General features: G+C 40.7%; 1 pseudogene; it reads left to right on the top strand.

Moving 5' to 3' along the window:
- The first annotated feature begins 2,432 nt into the window (after positions 1–2,432).
- Positions 2,433–3,311, top strand: LOC136875949 (microtubule-associated protein RP/EB family member 1 pseudogene; annotated as a pseudogene).
- Positions 3,312–10,036: the final 6,725 nt, after the last annotated feature.

Here is a 10,036-nt window from a genome sequence, read left to right as displayed (position 1 = left end):
TTTGGTTGTTCTATGTGCCTTATAATGCTTGCAAGCTGCCTTGTGTATTGTGTACTTGTTGTATGTATTTTAAATGTATTTGTTATTCAGCTATGGGGTTACCTTTGAAATAATACATTTTGTCCTCCCTCCCCCCCCCCCCCCGCATGGCTTCAGAGTAATCGAGAAAGTTCTCGCTCTGAAGCGCCGCCCTTGGATCGAGGTCCCCCTCTCTGTGCCTTACGGCTCTTCCCTTCTCTCCTCGCCCCATGAGGAGTGGCGTCAGACTTGACCTTGGCGGCGACTTGTGGTGTAGCCTCTGCCTCGTGCAATTGCTTGCTGGCACTTGAGCTGTGAGCTCCCTTGACGGGCTCTTTTCTCTGGGACTTCGTTTCCTTCCTGGTAATGTTTACGTATTGGATAGACCTGAGGTATTAGAAAACGCCTTTTATTAACGTGTATCTATTGTAAACTGGTAACGTTTTTAGCTATTCTTTCAGTGCTCTAAGGGGATAAACTCATTGGTGTTTAGAAACAACTGGTATTTTTAAGGTTTTCCCCTTCAGGGAAGTGTCTGCGCTATGGGCAATCTATAACCTCCGTATGTAGAGGAGTAACCCTCTGCTAGGTCGTGTAACTTTGAACGTCCCTTTTAGTGTAGAATGTTATTTACTGTAAACTTATGCCTTGGATAATTGAAGGTCAAAAAACGGAGGCTATTAACTAGTTCAGTGGAAACCCTGGTTCCACTTTGGTATGCAATTTGTTTAGTGTTCTCCGCTTAGTTTGGAGCGCCTTGTAAGTTCTGTTGTAATGTGGTCAGATAGCCAGAGTATGCCCTAATTGTTCACAGAAAGAAACCTTTCCCTCGTTTATTGATACCTGTTCATGAGGGCTGGTTCCCTCGTGGTTTTAAGGTGGTTATTATGTATTATCGTGTTATAGCATTACTTAAATGTGAGTGGTTTAATGATGTTAAATAACGTCAATTCTGTGAAAACGGAGGAAGTCAATTAATTTATTTGCAAAATAAAAATTTGAGCAAATTTTATTCATGGCTCCTTAATATCCAGCCCCTAGGCCTACCGCTTCTTATAACGCTGCTATTGGAAGAATATTTACGGAACAATTATTATTATTATTATTATTATTATTATTATTATTATTATTATTATTATTATTATTATTATTATTATTATTATAAAATAAAAAGAAACATAGTTTTCACAACACTTCTTCAATAACCAATTCAAAAACCACAGGTATCAAACTAGACATGCAGATGATTTGGGCTTGTATCACATCCATTCGTCAAAATATGAGAAGAATAGTTGTAAATTCTCAGCAATTCAAGCATACAACAAATTTCCCGCTGACGAAAAATTGCCCCTATTTTAATAATTTTCCAACGAAAGGCTAAGGAATATATAGTACGCGAACCTTTTCTTGAGCCCCGAGCTCCATAGTGCTGAATGGGAACTAGGGCTCAAGAAAAAGTTCGCGTACTGTATATGGAATAGTTACATCATAGATCAACGTATATAAATAGGTAATATTAAAACAACCACCCACCCTGCTTTGTCAATCATCCTGTTGTATTGTTACTCACTTTTAGTACTAAATAGTTTAAGTATCTTAGTATAATGAAGGGAACTATACAATGTTATTTTAACACTTTCTGCATTGATGTTTCTACTTTTACTGTTTGCCACCTGATTATATCATTGTAAGTATCAGAGTTTGTAGATCCGCCATTGAATATATTATTCATTGTACAATTCCTCTGTATGAGCCATTGGCTAGTTGGAATTCATTATTGAATATCTAATGTTAATCTTGTTAAATTACTAGATATTGCCTAACGTGTGGTTAAATGTGACCATTTTGTTTAACTTGAGACAATATTGTGTGTAGTTAAGGAGGAGAGTTACCAAATTAGGATGTTGTGCTTGGAAACCAGTTTTGACACCTCTAGAATTATTACATACGTCAGATACTACATCGCGTCATTTGTCTCTATTTTTTTTTAAATGCGACCTGTCTTATAGACATTCAACAACCTCTTCATGTGTAAAGACGTACAAAACTGTTACTTAGGAAAGAAGAGGTAATGTCCTATACACGATGAAGCACATCCCCACAGAATTGTGAACGCATTTGGACAGAATTACACACTTGGTGCTCTTTTTTGTTATTTCTCGCTGATTGTATGTTATATCGTACATAAGATCTAGACAGTTAATTAGAAGTGCTTAATTACTCGGCTACCATTACTCTTTCTGAATGAAGAGAGTGTATATAAAGCAAAGATGCCTTGACCAGAGACTTTGAACGTGTTACTTGAATCTACGCTACACTATTTATTCCTTGATCGTTTTTGGAACGTGTCCGTCCTGTATTAGGGCACGATATTCTCAGTGTATTTCCTTCTTAATAGGTACCGTACCTTAATTATGGCTGTAAATGTATATTCAACAAACGTGACAACAGAAAACCTAAGCCGGCATGATATGCTGACTTGGGTAAATGATTGTTTGAGTTCAAGTTTTACAAAAATTGAGGAACTATGTACTGGCGCTGCATATTGCCAGTTCATGGACATGCTCTTCCCTGGAAGCATTACCGTTAAAAGGGTGAAGTTCAAAACCAACCTGGAACATGAATACATCCATAATTTTAAGCTATTACAGGATTCATTCAAGAAGATTGGCGTTGATAAGATTGTCCCCATAGATAAGCTAACTAAAGGGAGATTCCAAGATAATTTTGAATTCTTACAGTGGTTCAAAAAGTTTTTCGACGCCAACTATAATGGCCAATATTATGATGCATTAACCATGCGCGGACAGGAGCAGCTAGGATCTGGTGGTAATTTACATTCCTGTGGGGTAGTCAAACGCGCAATACTCACTCGAACAGATGGCTTAATTGCTGCACAACGACCACCTGCAAGATCGGTTTCCAGATCGAAACAGGTTCTAAAGACTACAGATGCGTCAGTCGTGGGGACTGGTGCTTCGACAAAAGCTGCCCCTCCAATTGGCAGTAGAATTGCTACAAGCATTCCCATCAACCAAGATAAATCAGACGTTTTAAGTGCGCAGGTTATGGATTTGAAACGTACTATTGATGGCTTGGAGAAAGAACGAAACTTTTATTGTGGAAAGCTTCATGATATAGAAATGATGTGCCAGGAAGGTAACAATGGGCAGAACCTCACTGCTCAGAAAATTTTGAAGTTATTGTATTCAACAGAGGATGGTTTCACTCTTCCTGATGAATTGGTCGTTGACAAAGCCGAACAGCCACCTCCACGTGAAGAAGAACATTAAATTGAAAAGATCGAAGATTAACATTTGTTAAAATCTGTGGTGGAAGCGAACACTTAAAGAAAAATGAGAGAAAGAGAGGCATTTGTTCCGACGTTTGAGGTTAGGTACCAATTACCTGGGCGCTGAATGCTAGAAAATGTCATTTCTTCAGTGAACACAATAGCACATATATTTATTGTAACAAATGTTAACCGTTTCACTATTTGATACCTTAATGTCAAATACAATCCATCTAAAATTGACTACCTTCAACAATCATGCCATAATAGTTGGGAATTTTTGTGTGCTCCTAAATTAATAGGGGTTGAGTCATTTCATGACGGTATTATCAATTACAGTGAACATTTCTCATGTACTTCTGTAGTACATCTTTTAACCGCCATGTATAAGTACGGTAATAACTTTTATTGGATAAGGTAGTTAAACTTCAGGGGCAGTAAATATAACTGCAGTCATTTTTAGAGGGATTGTGGTTAACATTATGGCTAATAGAGAGGTGCAATACTATATACACAAATATAAAGCGAGTCGTTCAAACAAATTTTCATAAACTTTCTGTTAACAACTTTGGAAAAGAGATTTTCCTTTGTACCATGCCTTATCAGGAAAACCGAGAACGTATGTGAGGATATGAAGAGATGACAGTTAGCTACTTGACATAGCAGTAGATCTGTATGAGGAAATAATACCAATTAGGGTCGTCTGTGTGAAATTTTCGTTATCTTCTCTGTAGAATTAACCTTCGAATGTCTCATCCTAATTTGAGTGTGTTAAAATGCTCTAATAATGTGTATATTAATCTCGTGTGTTTGTAGAAAAGCCATAAATGTACATTTCCTGTTCGTTTATCTGCCACAGGTTGATGGAGGACATAGGTACTACTGCCTCTTCTATGTTGAACCTTATCAAATCCTTTCTGTTCCGTAGTGTCCAAGACACTATTCTTATAGACTGCTCTTGTTAATTTCAAGTTGGAACACACTTTACTAGTGATGCAGGTTTCCTTCCAAATTTGCTATAAAAAGTTATTGAATGAAATGTGCTCATTAGAAAATGAAATAATAAATACACGCAAGGATGCATGCACATAGTTATTTCCGTATCGATATCCTTTTGCTATTTGCTTATTGATAAGGAATTTTAAGGATTTATTTCTCTTTTTCGTTGTTCATCTGCGAGATATTCGACTAGATATTTGAGCACCGTCTTCAATTTTTATTTTAATGTATGTTTCCCCAATGAATATGTGATTTTTACCATCGTGTAGTCGTAGACATACCAGGTGACCATAGCTCTCCGTTATATTTTAAAAAGTAGCAATTGTAAGGGGATACAATTGACCAATATTTATGATCAGTATCTGTCCTTGGTGAATGTAATTACAGCAAAACATTAATTTTCATGCTATAATAATGTTAATCTTGTAAAATTACTTGACATTGTCTAACGTATGGTTAAATGCGACAAGTCCTTGAGGCAATATTTTGTGTAATTAAGGAGCAGAGTTACCAAATTAGGATGTTGTGCTTGTAAACGAGTTTTGACACCTTTTGAAGTGGTGGTGGATTTGTTATTGTTTTAAGAGGAAGTACAGGTAGGGAATCATCATCTGTATAACACTAATCAGAGAGAAAATGGAAGGGATCGGACAATTCGAAAAATGAACATATAGGCCAAAGGAAGACAAGGGCCACGAAGGGCTTGAAAATAAAAGCATCCAGAGACCTGGAGTGCTCTAGTACCGTCGGAGTTGGAGAAGTTGACCAAGGGAGGTCGGATAGAATAGATGAAAATGAGCAGCCTGGCACAAGTAAGTGAAAACAGGGCTGGGACTCAGCTAAGGGCCCCGTGGCCGTCAACCCTCGCTTCAAAGTTCAGAGCCCACGGGGCCCCTTCTAGTTCAAATCAAAATCTCTTTATTTGCAAATGAGGTGTCTACCTCGGTGACAAATGGTACACTAAAATACATTGTTGTCAAGCATTTATGACAGGAAGAGGATAAAGTGGGTGTTATTCTACCGCCCCCACCCCCAGAGGATGACACCACTTGAATTATTACATACGACAGACAGTACATGACGTAATATGCGTCTTTTCTAATGCGGCCTTCTTGTATATATCTAGGAACCTTTCCATATGAAAACTCGTACAAAACTGATAATTAGGAAAGAAAAGGTAATATCCTATACACGATGAAGCACATCTGCACAGAATTGTGAAAGCATTTGGATCAATCACTACTGATCTGCATTTAGGGCAGTCGCCCAGGTGGCAGATTCCCAATCTGTTGTTTTCCTAGAGGATAGAGGCAGAATTACACACTTCGCTCTTTTTTCTGTTATTACTAGCCGATTGTTATATCGTGCATAAGATCTGGGCATTTAATGAAGAAAGTCTTTAGTTACTCTTTCTGAATGAAAAGGGTGTATATAAACAAAGATATTATGGCCAGTGACGTTGAACGTGTTACTTGAAACTACGTCATCTAAACTATTTATTCCTTGATCGTTTTTGGAACAGGTCCGGCCTGTATTAGGGCACAATATTCTCAGCGTACTTCCTTCTTAACTGGAACCGTAGCTTTATTATGGCTGTAAATGTATTCAACAAACGCGACAACAGAAAATCTAAGCTGACATTATATGCTGGATTGGGTAAATGATTGTTTGAGTTCAAGTTTCACCAAAATTGAGGAACTATGCACTGGCATTGCATATTGCCGGTTTATGGAAATTCTTTCCTCTTGGAGCATTGCCATTAAAAGGGTGAAGTTCAAAACCAACCTGGAACATGAATACATCCATAATTTCAAGCACTTGCAACATGCATTCAAACAGACTGGCGTTTGAAAAATAGTCCCCACAGATGTTAACTAAAGGGAGATTCCAAGAAAATTTTGAATTCCTACAGTGGTTCAAAAGGGTTTTCGACGCCAACCATAATGGCTAAGATTATGATGCATTAACCATGCGTGGACTGGAGCAGGTAGGAACTGGATGTAGTGATGGGCAGTCTGAGACTATGTCTCGAGACTAGCGCAGGCACTATTTCTCGTGAGAAATTTCGAGAGCGTTGTCCCCGCATTGTGCGGCGAGCAGCGTGTCGTAGGCCTACAGGTAGTCAGAGCTGAATGTTGTCTGTGCCGACTATGCTAATAGCCAACCACGGGCCTTCTCCATTTCGTAAATACGCGTCAACAAGCGACTAGGGCGTTCATTTCTACAGAAGTCTATTTTTACGCAGTATATCATAATTGTAAAGGATACGCATTTTGGTATTGTGTGTACTGGTAGGTACACGAAAGAGTGGTTTAAGTACAGAACCTGACGGCTTATGTAGGTACACGTACGTGGATACTAGAGGTGTGCATTATTCAAACTTGAGACGAGGCAACGTGCGCCTTGCCGCATATGCAACCACCATTACGCATGAGTGGAATGTGTAATCTAAAATGCTTCAGTTTGCTCCAATTCTTTCGACAGATAGGTGTATATCGTTATCAGACCCCACATTCAATATCACATTATGACCACTGCTTGTGTTTACCGATATTTTGGTGATGAAGGAAATAATTTCTTACAATGTTATAGAGCATTCGCATCATATGTAAAGTTAGCATAATTACACAACAACAACAAGAAGAGTACAACAAGCAATTCCATGGAAAGGAAATATTACAAGTACTACTAATTTAACATTCTAAATCCGGCATCATCATAAAGAAATTCAGTATTTCCAGTGCTTAATACTGCCGCTTACAAAACTATAGGTTGAGCTTTCTACTAGCTTAACATTACCGGGCGAGTTGGCCGTACGCGTAGAGGTGCGCGGCTGTGAGCTTGCATCCGGGAGATAGGGGGTTCGAATCCCACTGTCGGCAGCCCTGAAGATGGTTTTCCGTGGGTTCCCATTTTCACACCAGGCAAATGCTGGGGCTGTACCTTAGTTAAGGCCACGGCCGCTTCCTTCCAACTCCTAGGCCATTCCTATCCCATCGTCGCCGTAAGACCTATCTGTGTCGGTGCGACGTAAAGCCCCTAGCAAAAAAAAGCTTAACATTACAAGTGATAAAAAAGTGAAGTTAAACCAACGACAACAACAACAACAAAAGAAAAAAATGACAAGAAATACTTCTAGTTTAACTTTCTAAATCCAGCATCATTATACACAAATTCACACACAGCTTAAGTATTTTCATTACTTAACACTATGGCTTACAATACTATAGGGTGAGCTTGCTACTAGCTTAACACTACAAGTGATACTAAAGTTAAAATATAACTACCCAACAACTACTACAACAAGCAATTCCATGGAGAGAAAATATTAGAAATAATACTACTAGTTTAACATTCTAAATACAGAAGAAAATCACAAATTCAGTGTCCGCTGTTTACAGCTTTTACTTTTCACTTTACACTAGCACTAATCATCATCTTAAACAATTTGATACCGGAAGAGGATCTATCAAAGATTGCTGCAGGTACTTTATTCCAATTCCTTATGGTCCTGTTTATGAAGGAAAACTTGCCCACATCAGTATGCTGGTTATTATTACACTACGGTCAGTGAGCATTGTCACCGGGATATTTCCCATTTGCGATGTATTTGTTAATAATAATAATAATAATAATAATTACCTACTTCGGTATATGACAGTGCAATGTGTAATTGTGACTAGTTGTACGCAAAAACTTGAAGACGATGTCCGAAATGCAACTTAAGTCGTGGATGTCGGTTATTTTGAGGAGATGCCACATAGCACAGCCCGCTGTGTTGTTTATTCAAAAGAAGTAAAATACGTCGGAAGAAATACTTCTAGGATGATCCGACACTTAAAAACGCATAATATAAATGAAGAGGAATAGTCACAGAACACCTCCGGCCCGGTCTGAATCACAAGAAGCTATCCCGCCGACAATAATTGTGAGGCAATCAGGTAGGTTTATATCCTAATAACACTTATTAACAAATTAGACTGGTTATTCAGCTAAGAAGTCCACCTGAAATAACTCGTGAACAATTTAAGATACTGGCATTCTGTCTTCAATTTCGTTAATGTATTAAGGAGCCCATAGTTCAACATGCAGTAATTTCCTATGCGTTTGACAAAATTTATCGTCACACACGTATCCATATGAGAACTGCTGGTGATAAATATTGTAGACAGAGGTAGTTTTACGGCACACCTTCAACTGTACAGTCAATTAATTGGTATTTTACACAACATAAGACAAAACAGCCCTACAACCAAAGGTACTCCTTCCACCCATTCAACATCCACGTGTACCATCCACCGTTTATTACGTGGACCCACCCCATCACATTACCACAGGCTTCAGCACTGGCTCAACCTCAAAGACATTACCGACATACGGTCGTGCAAGCTGTACTTGCGCCTTGCAGTTCGTATCCATGGTCAGTAGGTAGTAATGTTCGGTCTTTGAATGTTAAAAGCTTAGCATAAAATAGTGAAAAATCGTATATACACTGACTGACAGAGCAAATGCAACACCAAGAAGGAGTGGTTCGAAAGGGATGAAAGTTGGGGAAAAAACAGAGACGGCACGGACGAATAATTGATGTTTATTTCAAACCGATATGCAGGTTACACAATGCGCACGGCATCGACTCAGTAGGATGTAGGACCACCGCGAGCGGCGATGCACGCAGAAATACGTCGAGGTACAGAGTCAATAAGAGTGCGGATGGTGTCCTGAGGGATGGTTCTCCATTCTCTGTCAACCATTTGCCACAGTTGGTCGTCCGTACGAGGCTGGGGCAGAGTTTGCAAACGGCGTCCAATGAGATCCCACACGTGTTCGATTGGTGAGAGATCCGGAGAGTACGCTGGCCACGGAAGCATCTGTACGCCTCGTAGAGCCTGTTGGGAGATGCGAGCAGTGTGTGGGCGGGCATTATCCTGCTGAAACAGAGCACTGGGCAGCCCCTGAAGGTACGGGAGTGCCACCGGCCGCAGCACATGCTACATGTAGCGGTGGGCATTTAACGTGCCTTGAATACGCACTAGAGGTGACGTGGAATCATACGCAATAGCGCCCCAAACCATGATGCCGCGTTGTCTAGCGGTAGGGCGCTCCACAGTTACTGCCGGATTTGACATTTCTCCACGCCGACGCCACACGCGTCTGCGGTGAATATCACTGACAGAACAGAAGCGTGACTCATCGGAGAACACGACGTTCCGCCATTCCCTCATCCAAGTCGCTCTAGCCCGGCACCATGCCAGGCGTGCACGTCTATGCTGTGGAGTCAATGGTAGTCTTCTGAGCGGACGCCGGAAGTGCAGGCCTCCTTCAACCAATCGACGGGCAATCGTTCTGGTCGATATTGGAACAGCCAGGGTGTCTTGCACATGCTGAAGAATGACGGTTGACGTGGCGTGCGGGGCTGCCACCGCTTGGCGGCGGATGCGCCGATCCTCGCGTGCTGACGTCACTCGGGCTGCGCCTGGACCCCTCGCACGTGCCACATGTCCCTGCGCCAATCATCTTCGCCACAGGCGCTGCACCGTGGACACATCCCTATGGGTATCGGCTGCGATTTGACGAAGCGACCAACCTGCCCTTCTCAGCCCGATCACCATACCCCTCGTAAAGTCGTCTGTCTGCTGGAAATGCCTCCGTTGACGGCGGCCTGGCATTCTTAGCTATACACGTGTCCTGTGGCACACAACACGTTGTACAATGACTGTCGGCTGAGAA

This window comes from Anabrus simplex, chromosome 6 (assembly GCF_040414725.1).
Source record: "Anabrus simplex isolate iqAnaSimp1 chromosome 6, ASM4041472v1, whole genome shotgun sequence".
NCBI classification, from domain to species: domain Eukaryota; kingdom Metazoa; phylum Arthropoda; class Insecta; order Orthoptera; family Tettigoniidae; genus Anabrus; species Anabrus simplex.
Note: the sequence above shows the minus strand (reverse complement) of the source record. Positions and strands in the feature narration are given on the sequence as shown.